The sequence below is a fragment of the Lytechinus variegatus genome, chromosome 11 (assembly GCF_018143015.1).
Source record: "Lytechinus variegatus isolate NC3 chromosome 11, Lvar_3.0, whole genome shotgun sequence".
Lineage (NCBI taxonomy): Eukaryota > Metazoa > Echinodermata > Echinoidea > Temnopleuroida > Toxopneustidae > Lytechinus > Lytechinus variegatus.
Window position 1 is genome coordinate 26,897,222 of NC_054750.1, and position 14,985 is coordinate 26,912,206.

At 35.6% G+C, this 14,985-nt stretch overlaps 1 protein-coding gene across 8 annotated transcripts in view; it reads left to right on the plus strand.

The window, feature by feature from the left end:
• The first annotated feature begins 9,831 nt into the window (after positions 1-9,831).
• Positions 9,832-14,985, plus strand: part of LOC121424355 (adhesion G protein-coupled receptor L2-like) — a 98,819-nt gene continuing 93,665 nt past the window's right edge. For 3 of the 8 annotated variants that reach the window (XM_041620005.1, XM_041620011.1, XM_041620008.1), the window contains exon 1: positions 12,903-13,865. The gene's annotated coding sequence lies outside the window, so the exon portion shown is untranslated. Of the gene's footprint in view, positions 9,885-12,901; positions 13,866-14,985 lie in introns of those variants that run through there. The other 5 variants (XM_041620009.1, XM_041620010.1, XM_041620012.1 and 2 more) reach the window with 3 other exon arrangements.

Sequence of the window (14,985 nt, forward strand, 5' to 3'; positions counted from 1 at the left end):
GGAAATCTTCTTTAATTGGAAAACAAAGTTAAATATAAATTTATCCACCTTTTGTGATTTTATGATTGATAATTTGAGGAAAACTTAGTCCTTTATATAAAAAATGCCTCTACTAGAATAATCACATAGGCCTACTAAGTTACGCTCTTAATAAATTTCATAGATTTGAAATAAATCCAGATCGACTGTGGCACTGTGCTATAAACAGTGACCAGCCATACACTGGATTTAGATCAAATCTGTGAAGATTTGAATTTTGATCCTTTGAGATTGAAAAATAAATCTTTTGGAATCAAATTAATTTGGAGTTTCACTGCTCGCTATTAGTTTACAGCCAATCTGGATTTATTTAAAATCCATGAAATTTTGAGTATCACGCTCTGAGCTAGTACAAATTACAAACATGCCCAGGTGGTGTGAACACACCCTACGCTTGATTGAAACATAGACCTAGTGTAGAAGTTTCTTGGGCCAGTGCCTACTTCTGATCCTCGGTACAAATTGGATTTTGTTAAAAGATGTGGGTGACTCTGCAAAGACAGAGATTGATGGATTTTGAAAATCTGAAATTTATGATTTGTGATATTTTTCAGGATTTTATTTCTGATCCAGCAAAGTATCTCAAACATTTAATGCGTCAAATGTGTTCTTTTCAATATAAAACTAATTCATTAAGTTCTACTTATGAATTCATGTTTTCTCTAGCCATAGATCTCTTATTACTTTAATTTTTTAACAAGCTATCTTTAACTATTCATTAATAATTTGATACATTTAAAGTATAATTATTTTGATATAAGATCCTTCAAATGATTTGGTTGTGTATGTGTGAGTGCTATTGTATTAAGTTGTATTCTGAATGAGAATAGTGTTTCACTTAAACAGAAATTCCAGTAGTTGCAGTAAACACTGATTTCATGAGAAAGTCTGTAAAACAAGGCTTAATTGTCAGTATATCATCGAGGATCTAGATCTGGTACAGTTACATTAACTGAACTTTGTGAAATCTTGAAATCTACGCTGAAAAATGTTAACACCGAAGATCACCTACACAGATAAGCGCACGTGGGACAATGTATAATTATTGCTTAGAGCGTTGGGCCCGACGCTCTACTCGAATCCTGTGCTTATTTGCTGATTTCTCAGCAATTACACAATTTCTTCCAGAATCCTTTGGCACATGCGTTTTATTTATACAAACTTACACTTTGGTGTCATTTTATTGGATTCTGTACAAACTCATTTTGATATCATTACCAAAACTAGCATTTACCTTTAAAGGCAGTTATGGCATATATGTCCAAGATTAAAAATTGATCCCAGATTCAGATTCTAATTCTTTTATAATACAATTCTTTAAGTCAGTTTAGGTCAAACAGGCAAAATTATCCAGAGCTTTGTCAGTTGTCCATCAAGATATCAACATTGTCGAAATTAGGGTATAATTAAAATCCAACATATTAGTTCAAGATTTATGTCCACAGATTTGAATATTTAAGAATACTTTTCAAGTTCAAGAAAAACTATTTAAAAACTACATTCACAATGCAACCCGAATGGTTATAATGTGCATGTATGTGTACACATGGCTGCTAAGCAATAAAAACCAAGGTTAACTTGCCTATCCCAGCCAGTGAGAGAACTCCAAATTGAATTTAGTTTAGATTAACCCGATGTCAATCTCTATTTATCCCTTTCTCATCATCTTCTAATGATGCAGGCTCAATGTCTGGTGTGACTAAGATGGTGAAAACCAGAAGATGAGTGGCAATAGTTTTGAAGAACATGCAAATAGTTGGTATTTAGATAGTTTTCCGGTTCATTCAATATTTTTCCTTACTTATTTGGCATGTTAAAGGCACCTTTTTTCGAATGTTCTTGCTTTGTGTGTGTGTGTGTGTATCGGGGATCGTACAAAAAAAAAAAATTGAAAATGATCGGTTTGCAAAATTAGTGGAGATTGAATCACAAATGTGATCAGCTTTTTGTAGTGAAGTCTTTCTGTGGAGACTTAATTTATATCCAATTAGCAGTTCATTTATGACATGATGTAACAACAGAACTGATTAATTGTACCTCTCTCTGTTATAAAGCCAATGTGAAGAGTGTACTTATAACTAGATTTAATAGTTATAGACTGAGGCAAGTTGGTGTAAATTCTTTGTGAAATAGTCTTTAGATGTGTGAAGACTGATAGTTTATGAAAATCTCATGGGCGGAAATCCCAGTGGGGGGGTGACAGGGGGACGTGTCCCCCTACCAAAAATAGTAGGGGGACACAATGTCAAATGTCCCCCTACTATTTTTGGTCTTTTATGATGGAAAAAAATATTTCATTCACAATTGAATTAATACATGTAGTTTGGACTATTAAATGACCTTATATTTGGGGTGAAAACCTTTTTTTTTTCTTTCTTTTTTGCTTGTCATTATTTTGTAAAAATGACCTCATATTTTGGGTGATAAAATTTTTTTATTTCCAGTCCCTGGTCCCCCTACCTTTTGGGACAAATTTCCAACCATGGAAAAAACTATTTACCCTGTCTGACAAAAAAAAGATCTACATACACCAACCATACATTATCTAGCAAGTTTGGCAATGACTGCAAAGCAGTTATTTTAATATTTTCTCATATTAGACCTAGAACTTTAAGGTTCACGATCATCAACGTAGGTTCCTTAAATGTATCTCCTCGTTAATTTGCCAGTCACAGTTCCCTCGTTCGCACAAATGATGGAATTCTCCTTAGTTGTACATATAGTCTTGAATGGCATGCTGTATTGGTTTTCTCTATTAAAGAACTTACATTGTAAATCATATAGAACATTCGAGAGAGAAATAAAGGAACAAACTTTGATTGAACATTGATGAGAAAATAACCTAAAAGAAATTAATTAGAAACCAACTTCCTCAGAAGTAATTAGAACTAGAAGTAATGTAATTCAATAGGAACATATTTTGTTACTTTGTAAAATTTGTTACTTTTTAAAAATTGTTACTGTTGTAAAAAGAGAGGAAATATTAAACCTGCAAGGTTATGAAAAAGTCTCTGATATGAACAAACAAGAAAGAAATAGAAAAGAAAACATAGATGAAAACTTGATTCATCTACCAGACGGCAAAAGTAGAAAAAGAACAACAGATGTTCATTATTCGGATGTAAATGTAGCTGTATAGAAGAGGGTATGACTGCAATTGATGATTTACTCATGAAGAGGTTGAAATGGAATAATCATTACTGGCTTGAGATCTTTCATTGATTCGCTAACATGACAGGGGCAGTCGCGTCAATTAGGAGCCGTTTAGAATCGTTGTTCGGCTTGGACTCACAGGCACTTGACGAGATAGGCAGATGCGTCCATCACAATCCAGTCAGTCAATGAAAATCTCCTTGATACGTTCAAGATCAACTTTCAGGCAAGATCAAATGAACATTGCATTCAGGCACTGTTCTAGTGTAACGTAAGAATGTTGAAGAGTTTTCTTCGGTAACCAGGGGTAGTGTCTACAGTGGTGGCTGGGAGAGGGGGGTAGCGACCTCTCCCCCTCATGATTTTGCAATTATGAAAAAAAAAATAGGAGAGAAAAGAAATAAGGAAAAAAAGAAAGAAAAAGAAGGGTATTAAAATGACAGGTCTGAGTTGTGAAAAAATTGACATCATATTTAGGTCATCTTGTCCCCACCCCCTCTCCACTCCGTCTATAAAAAAAAATATTCTGGCACCACCCTTGTTAAAGGTCAAGTCCACCTCAGAAAAATGTTGATTTAAATCAATAGAGAAAAATCAGACAAGCACAATGCTGAAAATTTCATCAAAATTGGATGTAAAATAAGAAAGTTAAGACATTTCAAAATTTCGGTTATTTTCAACAAAATAGTTATATGAAGGAGCCAATTACATCCAAATGAGAGAGTCGATGATGTCACTCACTCACTATTTTTGTTTTTTATTGTTTGAATTATACAATATTTCAATTTTTACAAATTTGATGATTAGGACCTCATTGCCTGAAGCACAAAATGTTAAAACTAGAATTTAATTCGTCATGCGGACGAATTAGGTGGTCTGTCATGATTTTTCATTCAGAGTCGGCTAATGTATAAAATGAATAATTTAGATATGATTGATAATCTTGATTCTAGACATCCTAAGAATAAATTTTGACCATTGCTCAATGTGATTATTAATGTTTCCCATAGACTTTACACGTAAGCAATTTTGAGAATTACAATTCCAATATTGCAAGTGAAAAACGGGCATGATCCCGGCATCTGATCAAAAAGTGGAGGGCACATTACCGAAAGCCCAGAATCTCAGCTATAACATATTAAAAGCTCCGGCAAAACTGACAAGAAGAAATGGAGATATGGCTCACGAAATAGAGGAATGTCGAATCTAGTTTTGGGAAAAAGTCATGTCCCATAGAGATTACACGCAAAATACATGTGATATGAAAAAAACAATTATAATCTGTTTTATCTTGCTAAATTTTAACTTTCATACCTTTTAATTATCATAAAGGATCATGTAAGAGGTGGCAAAAAGAAAAAAAAATGAAAAAAAAATCATCTTTTCTACCCCAGGAATCGAACCTCCGCCCTCGAGAAAGCAAGTCAAATGCGTTATCCACTGAGCCACGATATTCCCCCATAGAGATTACACGTAAGCAATTTTGAGAATTACAATTCCAATTTTGCAAGTGAAATACGGGCATGATCCCGGCATCTGATCAAAAAATGAAGGGCACACTTCCGATAGCCCAGAATCTCAGCTACAACATTTTAAAAGCTCAAGGAAAGCTGACAAGAAAAAATGGAGATATGGCTCACGAAATAGAGGAATGTCGAATCTAGTTTTGGGAAAAAGTCATGTCCCATAGAGATTACACGCAAAATGAGGAAAAATGACATGCCTCTTTTCATCGCTGTTTTACGCAATGATGCGTTTCTCAAAACGAAAATTCATGTTAACTGAGGAGAAAGAGTACATTATAAACTACAACATGTTGAAATCTGGGCGAAAAATGATCTATATTCGAGAAGTTACAGCCAAATTTGCATAAATTTGATGACGTCATTTTTTAAAAAATGAAAATTTTAGTTTGGGCGCCATTTTGATGAAATTACGATATAATTTAGGGACAATGGTGACATGAAATCAAATCTACAACTAATATTCTATCGATATATGAAAAAAAAGTTGGGGGTCAACGGACTTTTTAAAGAGCTACAGTGAATTTACAATAGGCATGTTTTTGCCCATATATGGCCTATAGTGAGAGCTCGCGCGCACACGTGCTGCAAACTTTAATGGGTGTTAATTTCTATATTAATGGTTGTAGAAGGTTGATCAAGGTATCAAATTGCTCAGAATTTTATTAGCAATGCAATGATATTAAAAGAAACGGTTTTTCTGCGTTGCGTTAAGGTGTAACGCGCGGAAACGCGCGCGCATACATGCGCGCGCGCAAATTTTTGAAATGCTTAAAATGACCTGAAACGTACCCAAATTTTTTTTTAGGTCATTTGGACGATTTTTTTACCTTTGACGCGCGCGTACGCGCGCGTCATGACCTCTACATGACCTTTGATGACATTGACAGTTGACCCTTGACATGAAGTTGATGTCATGTAAATATTGGTAATTTTTGATAATTGATAATGAAGATATGATCAAATGAAGAATTTTACAAAATGGCGCGTAGATGACGTCATCATTACCATATGACCTTGAAAAGCTTATTTTGCCGTCTCTATGATAGATTCTATATATGACGAAAAAATCAGCAAAATTGATTCAGCCAATTTCGAGAAAAGTTGGCGACAAACATAGGTGCCAAGAATAAAGAAATAAAGAAATAAAGAAAATTCTGACGAAATCAATAGGTGATCTGTCGTAGACAGACCACCGAATAATGGAATTCCACGTGTTTAGGGAGGAATGAAACTTCATTTCACATGACAATGACGAGAAAATAATTTTTTTTTTATATTTCAAACAATAAAAAACAAAAGAAATAGTGAGTGAATGACATCATCGACTCTCTCATTTCGATGTAGCTGGCTCGTTCATATAACTGTTTTTGTGAAATGAAGCGAAACTTTGAAATGTCATAACTATCTTATTTTACATCCGATTTTGATGAAATTTTCAGTGTTATGCCTGCTGAATTTTTCTCTATTTATTCAAATCAATAGGGGTGGACTTGTCCTTTAATAACCATACTCTACGATATGGAATTGGGAGAAGACCATGTGTAGAAGCCGTATCAAAGGACGATGCAGGAAACTAGCTGTTTATGACTTACTCAAAAACCTTTGAAAAAAGTATATACCAAAATCATGACATTTTATACAAAAATAACGAAAAATTAATGTAATTGTTATTTAAAATAATTAACATAATTTTAGAAGATTGCTATTCAAAGTAAAATACTTATGTCATTGTTAAAAACCTTGATTGATGAAGAGACTTAGTCCCACACAACATTGTACATTGTTGGAGTAACGTAAAGTAAGTATTAAGTAAGCAAGTAAAACTATACCTGAAAGATGAGAAAATTTGATGCCTGGGAAAGAGCAGTATACTTAAGTTTGGTCAACCCATATTCATGAAAAATAAAAAACAAAACCCAGATCTTTATTTGGTCTCATTTACATCAACTAATATCAGATTATTCTTAATGATCATTAAATAGCGTTATACGGGAATGATTAATGTGTGAGGAACTTACACTTCAATTATTGTTTTTTCAGTAATCATTTTAGAGGAAGATATAAGGAAATGATATGTTTCTGGTAAATAGTGTTTGTATAGGAGATTATTTATTTTTCAATGATCTGGGGCCTGTTACACAAAGCTTAGCAATGATCGTAGAACATTTTTCTACAATTGATTCCATTGACTACAATGTACAATCAATCGTAAAAATCAAGCGTACAATCAATTGCTAACCTTTGTGTTACAGGACCATGATTACCTGGATACTGGTATAGTATCTTGAGAAGTAGGGCAGGTCGATATTCAATATTCTGATATTTTCTTCTTGAAATCTGAGATCCAATTCAGACATTGCAGTATTAGTGTTGAAGTCTTGATAGCACAATGTTCTACCATACAATAATATTTGTACTGTGTGCGTATGTTTACAAGAACTTGTGACACAGGATGGTAGGGTCCATGGATTAACATATACAGGGGTATGAGAGACTTTTTAGCTTATTTCAGCTCTTTGCTTTTGGTTGACAGCTAAAAGGGGTGGTCGAGGCTGAAAATATTTATAGCTTAATACACAGAATACACAGAGTAGAACTCACTGAGCAAAACGCTGAAAATTTCATCCAAATCGGATAACAAATAATAAAGTTATTGAAGTTTAAAGTTTAGCAATATTTTGTGGAAATAGTCATTATGAATATTCATTAGGCGAGCTGATGATGTCACATCTCCACTTTCTATTTTCTTATGTTATTACATAAAATCATATTTTTTTTTTCATTATTTCATACTTGTGTGAATAAAATGTCTCCCTTATAATGAAATAAGTTGCAGCAATAAATATCTAATGCACTAAATCAGTTGTCAATCCAATTTTTCTAGTTCTTGGAGGAAAAAATTTGAATAAACCTAATTTCATATAATAAAATACAAAAGAACAAGTGGAGACGTGACATCAGCCCATCTAATGAATATTCATGACGACTGTTTTTACAAAATATTACTAAACTTTAAAATTCAATAACTTTGCTATTTGTTGTCCGATTTTGACGAAATTTTCGGCATTTTGCTCAGTGAATTCTACTCTATTTATTAAGCTATAAATACTTTCAGCCTGGACCACCCCTTTAATTTCAGCTTAATTCAGCTTTTATCTGTACAAATATATGGAAGCTCTATGAATATCATCCTTTTTTCAACTCCCCAGCCTTTTCTTTAGCATATTTTATTCACAGATGAATGTTTACCACGAGTCGGGGTTAGGCATTAAATTTGGTTCATGAATGGAAAATTTGGTACTGGCTTAAGGATAATATGGGGTTAACGATAGTCCATAGTAAACGATTGTCCTGGGTTGATGATAGTCTGGGGTTAACATTGGTTCTGGATCAAGAAAACATCATGAGAAAAGGGTATCAGAAGGTGGTTTGAAACCGCCTCGATGACAAGAAACCCCGTTAAATTTCAAGAACTTTTTTAGGCTGAAAAATACCCATTAATTATTCTTGCATTCACACCGCCCTGAAACATATCCTTCGGGGTAAGTTCCTGTAGTTACGAGCATGCGCAGTATGGTCTGATAAGCGGGCAAGGCGCGAGATTCAAAATCACTAGCCCAGCAGCCACCCAAGGCGCCGTGCCCAACGACACGTTGGGCTAAAAGTTCCCGTAATTTGCTTTCATGTCGCCAAAATACCTGCGACCTTGGAAAAATCCCCACGAAAGTTCTAGTAATTTCGCCAAGTACCTACTTTCTTTCGGGGAAATTACGCGTAGTTTGCTTTCACATTACCAAAATACCTGGTATTTTCTGATCGGGTAAATTTCCCGATCAGAGAATACCTGGAACTGACGAACTTCGAGGCGGTCTGAAACCACCTAGAGTGTAGTCGATTACTATCATCCAATATTGTGAAATAGTAGAAGCAGCAGGATGAATAGGTTGCATTATGATCAAGATCTGGGGCCGTTTTTGTCTCTGTGATGTATTTATCCATATGTCTCCCATTCGTATGATCTCCTTTCTCACTAATGATGTTTACCCATTTTCATGCATGCCACATTTTATTTGTCAAGTCAGACTTAGGTGATTTCAATAAAAGGTTGGGGTCTAATGCAAATATGACCAGATTGTGGTCATTGTGAAATCCACATGAAAAGGAGACTATGCATACACAGACCGGTTGCACACTTTGAACATTCGCATTTATCTTGAATGATGTTTAGATGGTGTGCAAGATTTTTCATGTACATTTATGTTATACCCCTTTCATAAACCCATATTATCAGAGCTACCAAGTCTCACGCATTATGCGTGAGACTCGAGCATTTTGGACTCTTGTTCATCCCCTCATATCTCTGTCTCACGCAACTATCACAGCCTATCCACATATACATTTTACACAATGTCTGTGATCTCACTCAGATTCACAGAAAATCTCACGCATAGCTGGTCTTTGAACTTGGCATCTCTGTATTATCCGCATTACTCTTAGGCATTCACAAACTCCGAAAAATAATCCACACTATTTTTTACGAGCGCCTGACCTAAAAAAGGCGGATAATTGTCATGGCAACTGCACACACCCCCTCCGATGGGGTTGCGTTGGAAAAGGGTGACCTTGTGACTGCACCATGGCAATTATCCGCATTACTTTGGAGATGCGTTCATGAAGTCAAAATCTGGTCCCGATGCCGCTATTATGCGGATAATTGCAGCATCGAAATAATGCAGATAACTCTGGTCCCGCTCCGATTTTATGACCAAATTATGCGGATATCCGCATAATTGGGTTTATTAAAGGGGTATTAGAAACATTCATATCACTCTATCGAAACACACAAGAATGTCTTTGAGATGTGTGAGCTCTTCTTTGCTGTTTTTATATGCATTATGATAATTGAAATATTCAGATATGCTATCTTTACTTCCAAACTACTCATTTTAATTAGGCCAAATATTTTAAAAACCCAACTAATTTGACCTATATCTCCCTCTATATACATTACATGCATCCTGATTAGTTTGCTACATATGTATTACTACGCAATGTTAAAGAAAATGTTTTATCATATCATTCTTACATTGTAGAACCATTTTGAAGCTGCCACTTGGACCTATTGTTTGGAAAGGCATTGATCCAGTTTCACCACACTATACCCAGGTGGGTTAATTTTTTTTCTTTTAATTCTATTGCAATATGTGCAATATTTATTTGAGGGCCATATAAACTACCATGAAAATTACTCTATTGTGTGTGGTTCCATGTGTATCAAATTGATATTGAGACAACCATTTGAAGAATGACCTCATGCCTCTTGGACATATGTATCAATGATGAACAATGATCATATTCAAGACTAGATATCAATGATCTTGGGTCTGGTTTCTCTTTGGTTTAGAAAATTTTGTTGATTATTCCCATTCTAATTGGTTTATTTCATTGCTTATAGATTTTATGTGATCTGTTCAGGATATCTAAAAATAGTGCACGTTGTGCTTTTATCAAGATACTGAAGACATCTTTTATTTTGGGGGCCATTTCTTTACTGTAAGCTTGAAAGAGTCGGTTGAGGAGAGCACTTTGTCTTTCAGTTCAGTTGATTTGAATTAGGGAATAGAAGAGCAGAGAGAAAGAATTTAATTTGTGCCTAAAAATAGTGCACCTTGTGCTTTTATCAAGATACTGAGGACATCTTTTATTTTGGGGGCCATTTCTTTACTGTAATCTTGAAAGAGTCGGTTGAGGAGAGCACTTTGTCTTTCAGTTCAGTTGATTTGAATCAGGGAATACAAGAGCAGAGAGAAAGAATTTAATTTGTGCCTTAAATATTATAACCTTAGAAGTATGTAGAACACATAAACGTGATATGATATCCCAATATACCTCCCACCACTTCAAATATTTTTTTTCTTTCATGAGCGTGACTATACCCCTGAAGAACCCTAACCTCTGCTCTCCCAAATCATGGTTTTCATTGTCAACTCTCGATCTCAAAAGCCACCGCCAACCCTGGCACCGCTGGAATGGCGAAATTCAAAGCAGCTAGATATTCTGCCCTCATTCACACGAAAGCCTGCCAAGGTCACAAAATATGTTCTGTCACAGGTTTGAATGATAAGACTTGTTATGTCAATAAATATTACGTGGGAGGAGAGGATTAGCTTTGCTAGAGGCCTCCATAGCAACAGGTCTGCGAAGTTATGCTAATAATTTTTAGATACAGATGCATTTATTCATGACTTCATCTGAAATTATTTTATGTTCAGATTTATGTTTGACTTTGACTTAAGAAAGAGTTGCATTTGAACGCAAGTAAAGAAATCAATCTCAAGTCCAAAATGCTTGCTGCTGATTGGCTAAAAATCAAGTGGCGCATGATTTTTAGAGTTGCGGTTAATTGCAACTCTTTCTGCAATGGGCCCCAGATCTGCTTCTGTATACTTGTGAATATTGTTTTTTAAATGTGTTCGAGGTTATATTTATTTAGATACCATTCATGAAAAAGATATACAAATGGAATAAGAGCAAATTAAAGTCATGAAAAAGATCCAAAATGAAACAGAATATGACTGGAAGGTGAGCAAAGGGACCTTGATACAAAAGGAAAATGTGATAAATTTGAAAATTATAGCTTATTCAGCGTTAATCATGAGAAGCATTTCTGAACAAGAAAATATTTTACAAAGAGATAAAGTCTTCCCCCCAGATGAAATTGAATTGAATTCTTGAACTGGACCATTACCTCCATGAGCGAACATCTTTAGCGCGTTGGATTCCCTCCTACGTGTTCGTTTTCTATAGGGATGGATGAGTCACCTTCTTTTTCATTGGAAGATGCATTGATTTTTATTGGGTAGTACTAGTCTATGCTGCAGACCCTATATAGAAGCTAAGAAGTCATGTGTGTTTGTTATCTTTATTCAGTTTTTGTTATGTTTTGATTGTTAGGGCATTTGCTCATCAAGGGATTCTAAAACAAGGACATATAGTCTTAAGTGGGAGATCTTTCCTTTTCTAAAACAAATTGGACAACTGCTGTAAAGCTTTGTTAGAAAAAAAAGAAGTCTGTCATGTGCGGTTTCTTGTGTACATGTAATCGCTGTCTTTCTTTGCATGACATGAGGAATATTGATTGAATTGCCCTTCAAGGACTATTTGAATAGGCTTGGTCTCCCATTGAATAGGATTAAATTTTATTTTGCTCAGTTCTCTAACTCATTTGACAGGATTAGTGTGAGCTGCAGACCCAGATAAATCCATTGGTCCAATAGAACATCAGTAAGCCCTAGTAGTTACCACCAATTATATGGGGTTTTTATTCCCTAGATCTATATGGTTATATGAATATAGGCCAAAGTGCAAGTGTATTGCGTAATTTATTTGGTGTCCCATGTTGACATACATTGCGGGTTAAGTGTATGAATAATTTAACATTTTTACTGTGATGAACTGAGCCAGTCTTACCAGTCATTTCCATGGCGCGGGTTCGTATCCCACAGTTCCCACCGCTGCCACCACGCCAGTCTTACTCATAAAAAGAAACATAAGTTTTATACCAGACAGAGTTATAAGTGGGAGTGTGTGGTTTATTTTCTACATGGCAAGGAGGCAGGATGACTGGATATCCATGCTCTTTACATTAGGATCGCACATCAAACGATATTTAACACATGCAGTGAATTTGACCATTTCTGGAAAAGTTATTGGCCCAACAATGGTTTTTATTACTGGTAATGTTGGACCCTTAAATCTTGCTATTTTTGGAAAAATTACTGGCCCGACAATGATATTTGTTACTGGTCATGTCGGACCAGTAAATCTTCCTATTTCTGAAAATCTACTGGCCCGACGGCAATTTTTACCGGTCTGGGACCGTCGGACCGCCGCTAGTGTCGAGCCCTGCCTATGTTCAAACTATGTGAAGATGTAGATTTCCACATACAAATGAAATGGCTGCCGCATCATGGCTAAGAAATATTATAAATACATATTTTGTTTCAAGAAAGCGCATCATGATATAAGCCTTCTAAAAAAAAAAAGTATTTTTCATACCCAACTGGTAGGAGATTCATGGCTGCAGAAGAGAGAATGTGAACAGAGTATGTATGTTAGACTAGTCAAGGCAGTGTCACCAGAGCACTGTGAAAACCCTCTCTGCACTGCATGCACGCACAGTGACTCGGAATGCAACAGTTCATTCAGGTGCTAGCAGTCAAGCAAAGAGGACGCTCGTACCTACTGCAGTTTGAAGTCAAGTCTTTGGTTAATATACATATATACTTCTGCAATCTGCATCTAATGAGTTCTCTTGTCTTCAACAAGTCCTCTGCTGGTGTTTTTTGTCAAGGATGGACTTCTTTTCATATGGATGGACACTGCTTTTGTAATTCTTGGAGATTACCTTCGCATCAAAGCACATTCTAAATCAAGTGCTTTTTTAAGTAAGACAGTGGCCAGCAATTAAGGAGCCTGGATTAAAAATTAAGTGGCAATCTCTCACCAAGTGTTTGGAATTATATAGGCCTATCCCATTAACTCAACACTTAATGACCTCCCCTTCCTTGTTCTTTGAAGATGTTGGTTTAATAACACCATCCCCTTTGAAACCATTTACTCAGGGTGAAACTTGTAAGAGGAGACCTTCGTGCTCCAGCGGACGGACGGCTTTCATCGCTAAACGAACCCCTTTTTCCTATTGTGTATGTAACAGTGGACAAGAGCACCTTTCTCATTGTATGAGCCAACACTGAATACGCCTCTGCTTGATATTGATGTTTGCTGTAGGTCAACAACCCACTGCATCTAACACAGTACTGAGTGAGTCTCCATGAGCTCAGCCACCCGCTGTATCCCTTGTTGCTTGTGAGATATTGTCAGACTTTGTCATCGGGTTCAAACGGAGTAGCTTCGGGGAAAATCTCCCTCCGTTCTTCTAACCTACTCGCTTTGCTCCACTGCCAAGTGCAACATTCTTGAGTGGAATATGATTAGTGAGAATTGCTGACGCATTGCTTATGGATATGTTAGTTTGGATATATACCTTTCGCTTTCTTGGATGATACTTGACTTGGTTAGTCATTACCTTGTCAAACAGGAATTAACTTCTTCAATTGGATTACTCCAGTTGTGGCTTCTGTGCTGGTAAGTCATAAACCTGTCCGGTTCACATCAAGTTTCTTGTTTTATATTATGAAGTGATTCTTTTGAAATCATATGATTTTGCATGCACCAATCTGCTGGTAGAGGCCTACTAAAGTAGTACTTAAGTTAAACCTTATTGTACTGGTGTTTTTTTTCTACACGAAGAACATGTACACTTTTCTGTTGATATTTGTATTCAATTATTGGAGAGGAAAAACACATTTTGTCTGTCACTGGGATTAAATACACAGAGGCGTGAGAGGCCTATATTTTCCTCATTTTATGGAGTCTTAAGACTTATGGTTGTTGTGTGTCCGGACGATCAATTTTAGAAAGTCATTTGGAAAAATTTACAAGAGAAGTTTCATGACTTTTAGGAAATATTATAGAGAACAAAATAGAAGATGATTACAACTATTGAGTTCATATTTTTAGTGAAATCCAAAGACAAAAAAGAAGGCTTCAAAAATATAAAGTGTCCGGACACCCGACCCCCCATCCCATAGTTTGCACATGGAAATCAGCAACCATCCTGGTCTTTTTTAAAGAGTTTCCTATAGTTTCTCAGATGATTTTAATAATATTCATTATATGAAGTAGCAAGAAAGAAGCCCCATTGTATTTTTTTGTTGAGAATTAACTATTGAATAGATGTAGGTATAAAGGCCTTTTGATTTAGTTAGATAAAAGATAATTGTCATAGGCCTGCATCACTTTAATTTCAAATCTGCTCCTTACACATGCTGTATTAAAAAAGCCCTACATGTAGATCCGCCAACCTTCCATTACTTTTCAATTCATTAAAGGAATACATGTATGGAAACTGAATTATTATAATATAACTCCTTGTATTGCCTCCAGATGTTGAGGCAGATCCGGGGGCCCCATCTTAGTACAAAGAGTTACGATTGATCACATCAATCGTAAGTTTGTAACTATGGAAATCCATCAGTGTCATGATTTTTTTCTGCAGGAATTTGCAAAATAGCCTTTGTAAACAAAGGAGAACACACCATATTGTCAAGAAATCAATGAATTTATGGATATACATTCATATCTAGAATTTATTTTGAACAAACTGACTTTGCTGGCTTTCCGTAGTTGCGATTGATCAGATCAA